At 40.7% G+C, this 18,233-nt stretch overlaps 1 protein-coding gene across 1 annotated transcript in view; it reads right to left on the reverse strand.

Moving 5' to 3' along the window:
* Nucleotides 1-16,531, reverse strand: part of stc2a (stanniocalcin 2a) — a 28,600-nt gene extending 12,069 nt beyond the window's left edge. The window contains exons 1-4 of the mRNA XM_078788207.1: nt 16,189-16,531; nt 15,315-15,419; nt 15,093-15,171; nt 14,567-14,790 (exon numbers count right to left, since the gene is read on the reverse strand). The gene's annotated coding sequence lies outside the window, so the exon portion shown is untranslated. The remainder of the gene's footprint in view (nt 1-14,566; nt 14,791-15,092; nt 15,172-15,314; nt 15,420-16,188) is intronic.
* Between the last annotated feature and the right edge of the window lie 1,702 nt (nt 16,532-18,233).

Consider the following 18,233-nt stretch of genomic DNA (forward strand, 5'->3'; position numbering starts at 1 on the left):
AACCATAATAGGATAAAACATAAAGATTTTTGAATGCTAATGAATGCTACAGGGGTCATGGAGTCTCTGCGCTGTTACAAGGAGATATAAGAGAATATAAGAGATTATCCATCCAGGCTAGCCTGGGACAAAATTTTAAGAGGGTAGAAACTAAATGTCCCTCACGTGTCTCTTAGGAGGTAGGCTGAATCCCAATTCTACCCGTTAACCCTTGACCTTCATCTTCCGTCGTATCACTGCACGTCCGCTGTTTGTGTGTTTACAAGATTGTGTTTACAATGTACAAGTCTGATTGTGTTATACAACTTCATGTCAAAAAAAATCCAGACTATCCCGTTAATTTAGGTATAATTTAATATACTGACTAAAACTCGACTTGCATCATAGTCTAAGAAAGGGAACTAATTCGTAACCCAACCTTGTATTAGTTCATGGCTGATATCAGAATGTATTTCCATATTACATTTTTATTTCCACTTTCAAATCATCCAATTAAACCCCCAGCATTAAATATTTGAATAAAATGACTACTTACTGAGTTTCTTTGGCCCTATCTCCATAAATCCATGTTCAGACGAGTGTCGGGAACCCACACAGCCACAAGTGGAAAAGCTTGTCATTGTTTTTAGGAGTTACTTTCAATGGCTGTCAAATTAGCCGTAAGCAACAGAAGCTAACAGAGCTAAATAGATGCCGTCAGTGGGAACATTCCCTCCTTTTCCAGTTCTGCTACTGTTCTAAACTGTACTTTGTATATAAAACGCCACTGCGTGATAATAACAGGCATATTTAGTTCACTGTTGAATTTCAACTGTTGCATTTGTGTGCGGTTTGCTGAGTGGGAGAAAGCAAAACTTTGTTGACATTTGGCTGCATCAGGTTGCAATCGTCATCATTATTTCATATTTTCATTATTTCATTCGATATTGCATTATAATGATGATATCAGACATCACTATTTTTGTTTTACTTGTCTTTAAAATGCAACAGAAAAATGTTGTAATCACATAAATGCTGCAAACTCTGATGCTGCAATGCAATGTCAGGCTACCAGGGTAGTCAGATCTATGCTACGCTAACATGTTGATTAGCTGTGTTTGGGGGTTATAGCGCCACCTGTTGCTTTGGCAAATGTATGCACAAAACCAAACGTCATTTACGGAACCAACCCAAAACCAGCCACTGCCCGTGTGGGTGAATTACTGTTTCATATTGCTAAAATGATGCAACTTTTGCATTTGTTAATTTATGCTTCTTCTTTTTTTTTTTTTTTGGACTGCAATTAAAAAATACCCATAGTTCTTTCCTTTCACATTGTGGTTAAAATGGGCCAGGAGACCGTAAAAACACTAGCCGCCAAGACTTTGGTAATATCTCAGACCATGTAGTTGTTCCTTATTGGGCTAGACTATGAAATCTGAACACTTGATTCACTTGCGGTTTTTCTCCTTTTGATTGACACAAACCATTTGAATGAATTGGGGTTTTAGTCAATCATTCAACACAATTTGCTGATTTAATCTGTCTGTGTTTTTGGTGTCTGGCAGCTTATGCTGGTGAGATTTTCTTAGCATTACACTTTAAATAGCTGCTACTTGACTGTGGAATCACGCATCATGTGATCATACTGGTTCACAAATCATCATGTGACCACAAGCTATAACGCCGTTATTAACCATGGCTGTGTTAAAGAGGAAAATATCTCAATTTCCTTAAAAAATGCAGGGATGGTTAAATGTTTTGACAGACACAAGCCATCCAGTGTTAACCTAAGGATGCAAACTCAGGACATTTTGAAGATGGATTTATGAGTATGAGAGCTCCGTCAACAGGACTGGTGACCAACATCCTCCCATAAGCTGTCTTAGTAAATCACTTTCGTCACATGACTTATGTTCATGTTGTATTTGTAATCAAACAGTGTAGTGTAGCATCAGTGAATACTGGGACATAATTATACTACGCATGCAGGTTTCTTTATTTTTAGTACCGAGCCTTCACCAGACCACTCCGAGGAGCCCCTTGGATAAAAGGACTCTTTATTACAGACGACATACAGGTCTCCTTCATAAGGTCTGCATGGGAGTTTTGTAAGATCTAACAAAAGCGTTGGGTATAATGAGGCCCGACAGGAGACGGGATGATCACAGTGGAACTCCAAGTCAGTCATTTCCAGGTACTGGAGATCTGCCCACTTAGGAAGCAACAGGGATGGGAATCCACAAAGGCGACTGGACTATTTGTTGGAGATGTTTCATAATCTTAATCCGAATGGCTTCTTCTGTTGTAAATTTTAACTGTGGTGCGACCTGGTTAGTTTGATTTGTCAACCTAGAAAAGGTTAAATCTGGAAAACCTGGAAAAGTTAAATCAGGCTCTGAATTATTAGCTTCGTGAGACCAAATGGCTGACTGAGACATTTCTGAGAAGATCACTGCAGAGAGATGAAGATTAGTTTTCATGACGGTGGGCGCCACTCATCTTCATGGTTGCAAATTCCAGCCCCCAATCTGATGATTACACTGTGTTGGTCGTTTCCAGTATTCATAATCATACCTGTGGGTTGGATGGGGGCTGACTGCTAGTGAACTGAAGATGAGTGCTTATGGTGAGAAGAAGCAGCCCTCTGGGCTCCACGCCATCCTAGTGGAGCCTGTCACGGTGGGTTGTAGTATGAGTTAATCCAGGAAGCATCACAGGATTTGGGTTATTAATGTAAACCCATACGGCTGAGGCTGAGTTAGCCCAGGGTTCAGCAACCCAAGGCTGCGGAGCCGCATGTGGCTCTTCAGCCACTTTGTTGTGGCTCCCTTTGCAATGCGAAGTATTTTTTTTAAAGACCCGAACGAGGAAAATACGCATCTTTGTAATGAGTTTTGAAAAAAATCGGACTTTCTGTGAGACCCTGTACTCGATCAACTCTGCCATGAAGTACTTTGATACCCAAAAATTCCCTACAAATCCGGAAGTCAATCAAAATTTTTAGAGAATCGCAATTCGCTGCACATTTCTTTGGGCGAGAGGCGGGGTACGCCCCGGACTGGTCGCCAGCCAATCACAGGGCACATATAGACAAACAACCATTCACACTCACATTCATACCTATGGATAATTTGGAGTCGCTAATTAACCTAGCATGTTTTTGGAATGTGGGAGGAAACCGGAGTACCCGGAGAAAACCCACGCATGCACGGGGAGAACATGCAAACTCTACACAGAGATGACCGAGGTTGGAATTGAACCCTGGTCTCTTAGCTGTGAGGTCTGCGATCTAACCACATGACCGCCGTGCAGCCCTGTTAAAACTTTTTTTTTTCTTAAAAAAGATTTAAACTTTGGAAAGTTTATAAGATATTTTTATCTAGATAGATGTTTTAAAATTATGTTTCAGTCTATTTTTCTTTACTGAGCGAGGGGGTGGAATGGCTCTTTTGATAGTAAAGGTTGCCGACCCCTGAGTTAGTCATTTTGTACTTTGTTTATTTGTGTCGGCCATGTTACATCACAGTTGTCCTGAAAGGAGTAGGAAGAAGCACATCTTATTTAATCCTACCTCAATGTCTCAGCAATCCTGTTTTATAGAGTAGATATAATAAACATAAATTTTGAATATTTATGACTTTGTTCCATCAGACTACATTATTTTCAAGTACTTTTCAGGTATTATACCTCCTAATTCAGGGTACATCAGAGACATGATCAGCTCCTGAACTGGTTGAATGTACGCTGTTGAACGCCGTTAGAGGGACTTGTCCCGAGGAGCTGAGGATGAAGCAGAGTGGTAATTATTGTATGTGGTAATTATTGTGTTTCACGACTGCCATCTGTCATTTCTCGCCTTCTAGATATTTACTGGACCTGCATTCCTCTTGCTGCCGAGGTGGATGGGATGCACTTTTCACTGCATGTGTTTGTGTTCTAAATACATACAGGCGATATATAAAGTCAACTAGTTTCTATGCCCGGGGCTTTATTCCATCTATTCTAAATATCTCGTCAACTTTGATGTATTTACATTTTTCAGCAATGTAGATAGCGATTGAACATACAAATAACTCCGAATTTAAGTGTGTGTGTGTAGAGTCCAAACATTCTCCCACATAGTCTCTCCATAATGATGCATTAGGTGCACATGTACATATTTACAGTAAGCCTGACATGTTGCATGCATATATGGCTGACATGAGTGCTCTGTGCCTGGTATGGATAAGTACGTGAATACACAGCTGCAATTTGTTTAAGGGATTATTACAATCCAGTCCAACACAAAAAAAGACATTCCTAATATCACGGTAACGTAGCGTAGCAATGCAGAGGAGCTCCCTCGTCAAAACCTTCCATTTAGCGCTTGTAATTAATTAGGTCCTTTATTGCTGGAAAAGCCACCTCGATTGTTGTATACTAGATTACACAGTACTCAGGATTTGTTCCATATGTACAGTGAATCAGTTTGCTATTCACACTTTATTTAGAGTTTATTTATGCCACTCACGGTGCAACCAAAAATAACACATGTAGAACACAGACTACGCAGGTATCAATAAAAACGCCTGTGGACTTATATATATGCAAAACAACAAAAGTTTATACTAATGTATAACCCTCAAGGCATGCTGGGAAGCCCACAAAAAGTTACCCGGAATGCCTTGAGGGTTATACATTGGTATAAAGTTGTGCTGTTTTGCACACGGTTGCACTGTGAGTTGATTGGATGACCTCGTGTTGGTTTGTGTCTTCTCCATGACTATTTTTTTTTTTTTGCTAACAGATTATTTCTGTTATGTCTGTTTCCAATTTCCCATGAGGAAAATGGCAAACCAGGTATCAACTGGTGTCCTGTTAGACCTTATTTAAAGTTCCTTTGTACGCCATTGTAGCACATGATTAATGGAAGTGACATAGAAAAGTGTAGTGACATTACATTTTATTACCTTTAATATGTATCTGTCTTTTTTTTAAAGGTCTGATGCCAGAGGCCTGGGAAGATATTTCAGCTGTTTAGAGCAGGGATAAAAAAAGAACCCAAAATAGATTTGGATGGAAAACCTGCAGGGTTGTGTTGTGGCTGCAGCACAGCACTTTGTGTTGAAGACCCCCTCAAAGATGGGTTTTGGGCTCTTTGGTATCCTCATCGTGGCTAAAAAAAATGGCCAGTGAGGGATTAGTCTCCCCTGGGAAGATGAATATGTGGTGCACAGACATCCAAGCTTTGTTAATGAGACATAAGAGATCTCCTTGTTTGTGTGTTAGCATGAGCGTTTAAAATAGTCATGAATGAGGAAGCCAACAGAGAAACTTAAGCACATTTTTCATGTCAGTTTGTGCTTTTAAGCTCAAAGGTGCACCAAGGTGTATATTTTCCATCATAATGGCATACCACCTGAAATGGGTTCGAATCTCCACTTTTCCCTCGTCAATTTACTACTTTTTTTCTCACATATTTACGACATTGTCCTCTAAATCTCAGATCGTTAAATTATTTTTTCAATTTGGCCATCATACTCTGTCGTAATATCCCACCCTCTTCCTGCTTTGAGCAACACACACATGCGCAGGAGCCTTTACGAAGTGCTGGTGGTGTCATTTTTTTCAAGTTTCAAGACATTAAAAAAGTGCAGTTTGAATTTACGGTGGTGCAAAATAACACAGTGTAACAGCACAAAACAAGTTTAACGATCATTTCAGGAACAGTATGATTTTTTTATCCACATCATAAATTATTTGAGAAAAAATTGTGTGGGGAGTATTTTCTCACAGACCTGGATGAGAAGTGAAACAAGTAGAAAATCAAACGAGTCCAGTTGCTCTGATTTAACACTTGGTAAGTTTAATAATCATAAGAAGACCAAATTAAGTGAATTGGGCACTAAATACCTCCAAGTACAGTCATACTGTACCTGGTAGTCTTCATTATGGGCGGACTTCCCCCACACTCACACATCGTGAGTGTTCGTTTTCCGCTTCACTATTCTCCAGCAGATATCTAGCTATCTTGCCGTGTGTCACACGGACAACACGTCCGCATTTGCCTCTGCGACCCACCAGTTGAGAATCACTGGTGAAGACCAAAAGATCCAAACAACAAACACCACACAGCAAACTCAAAGCTAACAGCTAAACAGAAACACATAAGGCAACTACTAATACTCCATGGAATGACAAACAACAACTTACATAACATTAAACACATAATATTTACAAAGCTTTCCAGCAAAGCATGCTGGGAAACAAGAAGTGCACCCAGTGACACTACACTATCAATACTTGGGTAATTTTATCCTGTCCGTCCATCACGAAATAGAAGATTTTTCACCAGTTGTGATGTCTCACACAAAAAGCATATAACCTGCTTGTCAGTCATCTGGGCATGCCCTACACACACTTATCTAAATGACAAGTATTTCTAAATAAATTTTCCAGATTGATTGATTGATTGACCCATTGGTAGAACATATCGATGGCCACATGGAACCTTCAGTAGACAAAGCAAAGGGCCCCTGCAGTCCGTCAGACATTGAAAGTATAAAAGAGTCCGAGTCCAAGCAGTGGTGTTGGCTGTCATGAAGTCAAAGCAGTGTGTATTTTTATAGGAAGATTCCCAAACCACAGCATTAGCTCTTATTCCCCACAGCCACTCATGACAAACCAGCTGGTTCAGATGTGGCTTTTCCACACACACACACACACACACACACACACAAGAGCAGAGTGGTTCAGGCTAATATTTTACAGACCAGTAAAAACACATGACAATGAACAGCGCCTTTAGAACCCTACACGTGAGGGTCCGTAAAGTCAGAGCGGGAAATGATTTTGGTGTTATCATGATGCAAGGACGTTAATGACCATATGCAAAAATCGGCTTATTGGTTCTACGGCATGACTGAGTGCACTTTTATACGGCCTGGCAGAAGGTGTGTTTTACATCCATGTGATGACTTTATTGACTTTTCTTGAAAGTCACGGCAATAAACCTAATCTCATACTGGTTTAAATTACAATATCATAATTCTAATTTAATATTCTTGTAAAATATAGCAGTTCTCCGAAATATTGTGGAATGTTGCAGTTCTTCAAAAAAAGTAGGTGCTTAAGTCCAGGAATGCATGTAAACACTAAATGTAGCCAGAAGGGTTTCTATGAAGGTAAGACTTGAAATCAGATTGACTGTTCTGGGCAATCAATGGAGGGCAAGGTAATGGGCCATGACATGGAGGGGTGCATTCGAGGTTATTCTTTTTATCCACCGAGCGCTCGATGGAGTCCTCTTTCTGCATTCATCCTTATGCATTTACACAGACAAATATTAAAGCAGATTTAATGGGTTTTAAATGACATTGGTATTCTGTATAAGTTGCTCAGCTGATACCGTGATGCTGATATCATCTGTAATATCCAACCTTTGCTGGTTGCTGTATAAAAGTGTTTTTGAGTGACCTCTCTGATGTATATTCTCAATGCGGTAATCCATCGTTCATTGCGGTTAATTGGTTCCGTACCCGACCATGATAAGTGAATTTCTACAAAATAGGATTTCTTCTTCATGAAGTAGTTAAGACCATAGAAACCCTGTTCACGACCTTCTACGTACAGTTTTTAACCCTAATAATCAAATAAGATCCCTTTAGACTCCTATTAGCTAATATACTCATATACATAATATAGCTGTGGTGCTGCTTTGCTGCCCTCTGTCTGCTATCGGTGGCATCACACCACTGACTGGCATGGGAGGAGCTATGTTACACACCTGCATTCAATTATTCAATTATTTAATTATTCAATTGTTTCCAGGCTTGACTTCTTCCTGAAGTGTTTTTTTGTTGTTGTACTTTGTTTTTTGTATTTTCTGCTCGGTTCTCAACAGTGTTTTTTGGTAGTATTTTTCTACCTGCTATCCGTTTATTTTTAATTTTTCCCGCGGCTCGACCCGGGAGATTTGAGTTGTACTTTTAACTTTTGTTTTTTGTTGGATTGGATTATTTAAATCAACTTTTATTACATTGACACCGTTTCTTCTCTGCATCTTGGGATCCTAATTATTGGTCTTCGCCACCCGCGACAGAACAATTTGGCCATGATGGATCTTGCGGAGTTAGAACATCTCCGGTCCGCCTTGGGTGGCAGCCATGACAAATCCCTACAGGATATTATGGAGACCATTACAAACTTGTCCGCCAATGTGGGGGCTAGATCAGGCTCCGGGACTACTGGAAGGAGGAACCTCGCGTCATAGCAGAGCGGCCGCCAATCCCCCACAGAGTCGCCTCACCGTGAGCATTCCCTAACCGACACGTTTTTCTGAGTAATCCTAGTACAGACTCATTAGACCAGTGGACATTCAGTGGGACCAGGTTGACTCCACAACTGATACCACACAGATAAGGACGTCATGGAGACTTCAGCCATAGAGCAGCCGATCCTATCCACGCAGGTACCCATGCAACCTCAGCGGACTGACTCCTCGGCGATGAACGTTTGAACGATGCTGATGCCAGCCACTCATAGTATTATTGTCAGGAATATTGTCACGGTATTTTTAAAAAATGAACGGGACATGGGTGTGGGCATGACCCTATGATGGATCCACATGCTCGGCCAATGGTTTCTGTCCACAGCATAGCCCACTACCGCACATCTTGTACCAATTTGCGTGCTCCCCTCCTCCGCTGTGATCCAACATGATGTGTAGGTATCACAGCTTATCACAGCAGTAATTCACTCCTTACACTTCCTGCCAAGTCAGTTCTTGGCCTTTCTGCCAGGTTATTTTTAGTCACAGTTATGGGTCACTGAAATGGTCTTCATGTGGTTTGCCAGTTCCGAGAAATTAAACCTGGACCCGGAACTGTCAGGTTCTGCAGTCACAATCCCTGATCTTAAAGCTCATCTAGATGCAGTATAACTAAGACTTCATTTATTGTCTATTTGTACATAAAACCGCATGTGTGTTTGAGTCCGCCCCCAGTGCATTAGGTTTAAATGGTACAGTATAATGGAAGAGGAAGCTGGGCCCCATTAATGGCTTGGCAAATAAAAGCCCAAATATAAATAGACTGGATGTTGGCTGATCAAATCTTTATTTGAGTGTTTCTGCTCTACGCATCAAAGTGATCCCACTCGGGATAAACATGACATTGCAATCCCAAGCCGTGTGGACGTACCGTAGAGGTGCGCTCACACGCGGACGGATAGCCGTGCATTCCGTATTTGATGACAAGTTCACTGACGGGCAGGAAATGAACTCATCTCCCTGTCCTCGGAGCGCTGGCTCATCTTTGAGTTTCTCAGAGCCAACGGGAACATGGAGTGCATCCCAGATAAACATAATGGAGTTAATTGATCAACTGAAGTTCAGACGGGGGACAGGCCTTGTATACACTCAATCCTCTTCCGTTTGTTAACTCACTGAGCTCCAAGATTACCTCGCTCCATTCATCACATCATATGTACCTGATATCCCAAAGGCTGTCTTTGTCTCGCTTTGTCCAACCTCGTGGACATTGAAGGAGGATGAGAGTTGGCGCCAGACGATGCATGTCTTTTAAAGGTTTAAGAGGATTTTACAGAAACTGTTCAGGAAACTACACTTAAAACGTTGAAGCCCTGACTCCCGTTTTCAATGACTGAAGACCTTTAGAAGCAAATGTCAAACAATGATCAAAATGCAACCAGAATTTGCTGTGGGGGACGCCTCAAAATGGGCCCAAAATTGACTCACGTCCATTTTTTATACTGTTTTTTTATACAAACATGACCTCAGAACAAATAAAAGAAGACGACTACATATCTCGCTGCACGGTGGACAAGTGGTTAGCACGCAGGCCACACAAGTAGAAGACCCGAGTTCAATTCCACCCTCAGCTATCTCTGTGTGGAGTTTGCATGTTCTCCCCGTGCATGCGTGGGTTTTCTCCAAGTACTCCGATTTCCTCCAAATTGTCCATAGGTATGAATGTGAGTGTGAATGGTTGTTTGTCTATATGTGCCCTGTGATTGGCTGGCGACCAGTCCCAAAGACAGCTGGGATAAGCTCCAGTGAATTAATGAATGAATGACTACATATCTCATCATACCTGTCAACTCTACCGTGACCATATTTTGATGACTGAAAACCAGGACACGTGGCCTGATTCTTGAGTAGTCATTTAATGACATTGATGTTTGAGATCCAGGCTCGAATCCATGAGCCTGGTGCATCTGTGATTCATGTATGCCTGGAGCTCCACTTTACCCTTATGGTACCACGGGAGGTAACAGTGGCTTTGGGGCAGAGCAGACGTCCCAGCAGGTCTCTTCTCATTGATAACGCAGTGCTGTCACTGTTAAGTCCCAAAATCCCCAATGACTCCAGAAACAGTAGATAGATTGTGTCTAGTTGCTTTTGAGAAAATATTGGGTTTGGAATGTCATCAGATTTAGCGACAAAGTTGCCAAGTTGGCGACACTATATTTATTTTTATTTTTTTAATAAATTTTCTCTATAAGCGGCATTAGAAATGGTAACAAGTTGAGTTAAAGTATAGCGTCCATATCAGGTTATGTAAGTAAAAGCCTGTATGATATTTACAGAGACATAATTGTACTGTGATTTGGACTCACTGGCAGATCAGAGACGATGTACAAAAAGGGTTAACGGGGTTTCGTGCTTTAGTAATAACGATATTCCTTCCCAGTAAGAAATATCGCATTTTTGTATATTATTGATGGTTTGTATAACTGCAATGCCATAGCGGCGGTATTAAGAGCTGGATTAAGCTGGTTAAGTCCCCAGGTGTCAAATACACGGCCCCGCCACTCTGTTATACAGTATATACAGTACATATAGACTTATATATGCGCTCAGGAAAAAAATACCACCGTTCTCAGAGCTGAAAGTATGTTTCAATGTTCAGAAAAACCCAAAGTCTTGGCATATCATGTTTTCTGTCAAAACACTTTAGTTTGAATGACGTGTGTGGTTTGCAGAGCCAAATGGATTCTTTATGTTGCAACTGAATCGGTTCTCCTGAACACATACGCAGGACATGGAGGACTATATCGTATGTTGTGGGCCTGGTATGCATCATGGTTCAGCCGTTCAGCTGGACACAAATCAGTAGTAGCCTTAATATCTGGGGCTGCATGAGTGCTGCCAATACCGGCTGAGATGTAGAATGGATTGCAATTTTCCAACACGATAAGGAGCAAGATGACAAGAATCTTGATGAAGTGTAACACCATGTTCATGCTTATCTTCATATGTAATTCTTAAAACTACTTATAAAAAGGTGTCACAAAGCATGCTAGGAACCCGGAAGGACTCCATACAATCCAAACATGCCTAACCAGTCACCTAAAAATACAGACTTTTGCCTGTAATGGCATTATACGTGTGAAAGTGTTCGACTGCTGGCCAGTCCTTCCCAGACATGGCCAAGCACAACACTGGCACCGCAGCAAAATAACCATCGTGAGCAACTGGCTGCGGCGTCGGACGAGAAAACGCCAAGCTGAGGCAGCAAGAATCAAGCCTGTGCAGGATGACGATCACACTTTTACCTCTGATCTACAGTATCATCCACACTGGAATCCACTCAGACACCAACACGTTCTTGATTAATAAAGAAAATCAGCGACCCACTCAGGGGCAGGGTCTCTCACTCCCACGATCCAACAAAGTATATGTAGTCAAAATACGCTGTCAAAGAGGCGTCTGTTGAAGCCTGTTTGTTCACAGTCGTATTAATATACATAGGCTATTTGACAGTAAGTAAGTAGATGTGAATACACTTAAGGATGTCGGATTTATGCTGACAACGATACAAAGAAGTAGAAGAATATCTGGTATATATTTAAGTACACAGTGGAACTGTCTGTAAGCTTGTAAAATTGGGAGTTTGGAGTTTCTCTGTGTAATTTGGCTCGTTCTCTGTAGAAGACCATTCCCAACATCAAATAGTTCCCCAAAAATTTACTATTTCTTAAATTTGTACACAACATTTTTAGATTTTACACAAACCCATTTATTAATAGCCAATCTAGTGGACTTCCATTTACTATGAGCTAGCTCTTTGTATCCTTCCCCTATACCATGATGTTGAACAATCTTTATTGTTGGTCATCATATTGCTACTTGCAATTGGCCACCTTTAAATACCCTTCCTTATGATTGGCTTCACTTGTGTAAGCAGGTCAAGGGTCAATGAGCTTGCCAAACAAATGTTGTGTTCCAATAATTAGTGTTAAAGGTATTCAAATCAATAAAACAACAAGAGTGCACAAATTCATGCACCTGTCTACTTCTGTTTCAATAATTATTGCACACTTTCTGTAAATCCTATAACTTAATTTCGCTTCTCATACGTCACTATGTTTGTCTGCTATAGGATGTATTTGTCTGAAATTGCTGATCCAAACAACCAGGGAAAATCAGGGGTGACCAAACTATTTCACGTCACTGTATTTGTATATGTATACATATATTATTATCACTATATATTATTATTACTTTACATATTATTCCTATTATTGAAAACATTGTGTAACTTTAAAAACAAGTAAAATGGCTCAATGGTGTTTGGTTGGTTTCAAAACTTTAAAAAAAAGTATTAAAATAGCGTACGGGCTGCACGGCGATCAAGTGGTTAGCGTGCAGGCCTCACAGCTAGGGGACCCGAGTTCAATTCCACTCTCGGCCATCTCTGTGTGGAGTTTGCAAGTTCTACCCGTGAATGCGTGGGTTTTCTCCGGGTACTCCGGTTTCCTCCCACATTCCAAAAACATGCTAGGTTAATTAGCGACTCCAAATTTTCCATAGGTATGAATGCGAGTGTGAATGGTTGTTTGTCTATATGTGCCCTGTGATTGGCAGGGTGTACTCCGCCTCTTGCCCTTGGATAAGCGGTAGAAAATTAATGAATAAAATCATGTCAGTAAAAGTCGACATTAGAATATTTACAACATGAAGTAGCTTTGACAGACGTGATAAACTGAATTCTATTTTTTGTGACAACAACAATAAGTACATAACGCAAAAAAGAGGGAGAGGTCCTGGACTGCTAGCTGTGGTTTGTCACTGCTAATGAATCACATTGCAGACATGTAGCATCATTGTAAATGAACCGCTGAAATCCTTTCTGTATGTTGTCATGGCATTTTTGCATTGCTTCTGCTTGCATAATGGCTGTTTAAGTGTTTTCTGGGAAATTGATAGATAGCATTTGTCTTGATGCACTTTTTCCACCATTCATCAAATGGGTCATCATAATTTGTGGAGGGTACACTTTATGGAACATAACACTGAGGGACAAATAATGGGAGTGGATGGATTTAACCTCTTCTTTTCTGGACCAAAGTGCTCTCCATTAAGGCTCGTGCTCTGATGAGTGAGTCCATGTGTCTAGAATGGGCAACGAGTTGAAACAGTGACATGAAAACGCTGCTGGCAGCAACTTGACAAACCCTACAACAGTCCCTGGTAAACCATAATCACCACTTTCATTTTTCAGTCTTGTTTATTTCAGAGGCTGCGGGTTCAATTAAGATCATTTGCCTTGCAATTACTGGGTTAAAAATAATAAAAACGCTTTTGGCCGACCTAAAATACCTGCATTTTGTGTAATGATTTAAGCCGTGCAAATTGAAACTGCAATGTTTGGACATTGTCAGGGAGCTGTGTGAAGCTGCCAGAGTGATAGAAGCATGTTTGCGTGGGTGTTTGTCTGCTCCTGGATGGCTCGCACTTTGTCAGGATACAGCCAAACCCTGCTCCAATTTTCTGCCTGACCTTCACAGGATAATTTTAGCTGTGTGGATGTATAATGTCATGATTTACTGCGAGGATTAGTTTTTCAACAGCCACAACGTAACCGAGGAACATCTCTCAAGGGTCAGTGAGTAAATTTCCCTGTCAGTAACTTTGCACTCACCACCCTCTCTCCCCCACTACACACACACACACACACACAAACACACACACACATACACACACCAAGCTCCTCGCCGCACTGCTTACCCTAATATTGCCAAAAAGGTTGCAGAACTTCAGCAGTCATACTCAAACCAGCAGACGTGCAGAAACACTTAGAGGGACATTGTTTGAGTACACAACACACATAGCTGGTATAGAATTCAACTCATATCACACCTTCTTCATATAATTACACACCTATGGACAATTTAGAATCTACAATTAGCATGCATGTGTATTAGATGTGGGAGGAATTATTAGTGGGAGGAACAGCACATGAACTGACAGGAAGTAACAAGTCAAACGCATCTTCGGTTTAGCAGGTATAGTGTACATTCATGATGCCAAAACTGTGTGTGTTTTTGGTCAAAATTAATATTTATGTTCTTGGGTTGATTGGGGGGGGGGCGAAAATAGCTCGCAATACGTGGAATCCACAAAGAAGCTGACTTTTATAATTATTATACGTGTTGTAAGGCTGTAAAACCCCTCACCATACACTTTATACACTTTTCTAGGACAGGCATTAACATTTTCTTACATTTTTCGTCAATTTTCATTTGAATTTTAATGATCAACCTGCTAAGGTTGGACACAAGAAATTATTAAGTGACTCACATATGTTTCGCTCCTCTGGTTGTGCTTCTTTGCCGTTCGACTGTGGCGTTTCTGTGTCCTTGTTGATGCGTGTTGCTCCTGCCGTGGTGGTTACTCCTCGTCCTTGTCCTCTGTGGGCCGACGATTTATTTGTTACATGGTGGCGTCCTTCAGCCGCATGGATTCAGCCTTCCTTTGACCTGTCTGGGGGGGGGGTCCGATGTTTGTGCGGTGGCTGGCTTCCTCTGCAATTTGGGTAAAGAGTGCATTGTCAACACTGTTGATTCCATTGGGGGGAGGGCTTGAGGCCTTTTCTGTTTTCTTTATTGTTTACAGTAATGGTACAGTATTAGCTAGTTTGCTAGTCATGTGTGGAAGTTTTTCAAAAGCACTAAAATTGCACTTTTATGGGCGTATCCACTACTTGCAATTTTTCAGTGGGTGTTGAACAAATTATCACATAATTTACTTTGACAATGGCCGTGAATCCATCTCGCATGTGTGTTGTTTGTTTGCTATGTTACCACAAGGTGAGCGCCATGCTTACAGGCAACTTGGTCAGGCTTGAGCAGGAAGGGAAGGACATCGATTCGACACACAGCTGCAAACACAAATCTGCTATTCTGCTGGAGAAGAGCAGAAAAGACAGCGTGTCACTGCTGCAGCTCACGCTGTGTTGCATGGGGCAATTCAGGTACAGTATGACGGGACTGGGAAGCATTTCATGCCCAATTCAAAGAAATGGTCCTCTTGTACTTATTAAACTTACCTACTAAGTGTTGAATGCAACTGGACTCTCTTCTTGAAGATGTTTCACCTCTCATCCAAGTCCACATGCAAATGCAGTGATTCAACTCCCCGGATATACCATGTCCTGAAAACACAGTTTAAACAGTTTAGTCAGATTTGATCCATGTCATGTTTAATCAATTCAATATCTGATTGTTATTCATTTAATTAAATAAACAGTAATGCTTAACTCTGTAGATAAAACTTTTTTTTTGCTGATCTCTTTGGACGACACAAAGTTAAATATACTATACTTCCACTGTATAATTTACAATGCAGCAGATGTATGTGAAACATATGTACATACTGTACAGCTACATTAGATCGTTTTGGGTGCATCATTTGTTTCATGTAAAAGCCAGAGAGCCATGAAAAGACATTTATGTGCAATGAATCAGTGTAAGAGAGAAAGAAACCCAAGACCGACAAAGCAAATCACAAGGAGGAAGAGCCCGATTGTAGGAAAAAGAACAGGAATGCAAAGAATGTGTTCCAGGATGCGGAACGATTTGCCAAATTTTACAGTTAAGGGCAAAACATCTGTCTTCTTCATTGTGGAAAAGCAAACAGGCAACATGCCATAATGGAACTAAAATGGCAAACAAAAGAGACAAACCAAGAAGCTTAATAGCACTGTTGTGACAATGAACTAACAATCATGCAGACTCTCAGCTGATTGGCTGGGGAGATTATCTGAGGTAGCTCTGTGCAGCAATCAAACCAGAGGCCTTGCTTATGCGGCTCAACTGCGTCATCTTAGAATGAACAGTAAAATCATCACACAGCAACTTAACACTCAAAAGGTAGGTAAGAAATATACAATAAAAGTACCAATATGAGTTTAGAGTAAATACCCTTCGCCCATCACTGGGAGGCTTCCTCTGGCAACGCCCCAGCAGCCACGGCCAATGAAATGCTTTGCTTTGACCAGTAGTGGAATTTCCTCACACACACACAACACAACAGAAAAGGAAGATGAAAACATGGGAAATCAGGAATTCATGTCTCCCTTGTGTATTAATATTACGTCGTGAAGCGTCAGTGATGGTGAAACAAAACAAACAGTAGAAGGACACGAGTGCTTCATGCTTCATTGATACTGACATTGAGATGGATGAGGTGGAACGTCAAAGAGACAACCACAGTGGCTAGGATTAAATCTCTTTGGCAGCCTTTCCGTCCACACTGGGAGCCGCCGCCGCCGCCGCTGCTGCTGCTGTTGGTGCTCTTGATGTCTTTCTTGTCTGCTGAGGTGAGAAAACCATTAAAAGTCGTTTTTAGTGCTATACTCGCACACAAACACAAGAGGAACACCAGGTTATGTATTTCCTCGATCATTTTGGAGACCATTCCTTTGCTTGTCATGTCCAACAAAATGAAATGTCACCCTCGCTCTAGACAATCCCCCAGCTGCTGTTATAGACACCACTGAACAGAATTGTTCTGTGGGCCCCTGAAGAGGCTCATGAACTTAGTGTCTGGTTACTGTAAGAAGAGGAGAGTGAAGGTAATGGCGCAGAGGTTGCAGAGAAATAGGCAGGAGAAAAACACTCCATTCATTGCAATGCAACATTCCACAAACATTGATCACGGTTTCAGGGGATTTAATCAATCGCAACAATTCAATTCCATCAATCATTCCATCCATCTTCTATTCCTTATTTATCAATTTCATATTTTGGTCATAATACTTTACCAGTTTATGACCAACTAAATATGTTTTTCAACATTAGAGCACTCTAGAAATGAAATAACAACCCTATAATTAACTTTATACTGGTATTACCAAATATAGTTGGCATAATAAGAGAAAATAAGACATTGATGACAGATGAGCAGTGCAGAATAGTACATATCATCAGAATGTATTTGAATGCATCTTCTGAATGCCTTATAAACAGTGTGTCATCAGGGTGTCTTTCCATTTTAATATTCGAAAATGTTTTAATAAAATATGTAAAATTGCTTAAATAAGCATTAAAAAAATAACAATAGGCCATATTCAACAATTAATACAGTATATTTTTGAAAAATCAAGAGAGACGATTGGGACTGAATACATTTAATAACTTACCAGGGAAAGTCCTTATTTGAGTTAAATTACATGTTTTGAAAATCCTTCAAAATATATCCAAGAGGCTAATGGGTGAACAACCTCAACTCGTGTTGACTAGCTATTTAGTTTCCTGTGTCATAGTAGTGAACAATGGTGACTCCAGCGACACACAGGTCTATTCGGATAGACCTCAGTACATAACAACATTTCACTGTTAATAAAAAGCTAACAGGAGGCATACAATAGATGCATTGTTCTCATTCACACAAGCTTAACTTTCACCTCTACACAAACTTGACTTTCACCAACTAATATATATTGCTCTCATTTTTTAAATATAATTGGAAAACAATTTAAATGGTGTGATTATTGAATCCAATGCCGATTCAAACCCAGCCTATTCATTAAAAAAAATATATATATATATATTCATAGTCTGTATGACCTATGTGGACAAAATCCCCATGCGCCTACGTTGCAAGCATCCAATTCACAGTGTGACCAGTTCCCTGCCAGAAAATGTGTCACATATCATTCATAGTTTCTAACAGCTGCTTTACACGTCAAGCTCACACATCTGAGTGATCAACACCCTGCTTAGACTCATGCCATGTTTGCAGGGATCCATCATGTTCCACACATGTGTGAGGCGAACTGGAGTGAACGCTAATATTTAGTACATAGTACATGAAACGCTTCATACGAGTACTTTGGTGTTTCAAAGGTTGTGTAAATGGCCAATAATTGGAGTGTGACTGCATACCCTGTGATGGTAAAAGAAAGAAAAAGAAAGTCTGTAAAGTTGGCGCATCACGGCCTACGCAACACGATCGGACCTGAGGG

The sequence above is a fragment of the Doryrhamphus excisus genome, linkage group LG22, assembly GCF_037039965.1.
Source record: "Doryrhamphus excisus strain RoL-2023G ecotype Guam linkage group LG22, RoL_Dexc_Guam_v1.1, whole genome shotgun sequence".
Lineage (NCBI taxonomy): Eukaryota > Metazoa > Chordata > Actinopteri > Syngnathiformes > Syngnathidae > Doryrhamphus > Doryrhamphus excisus.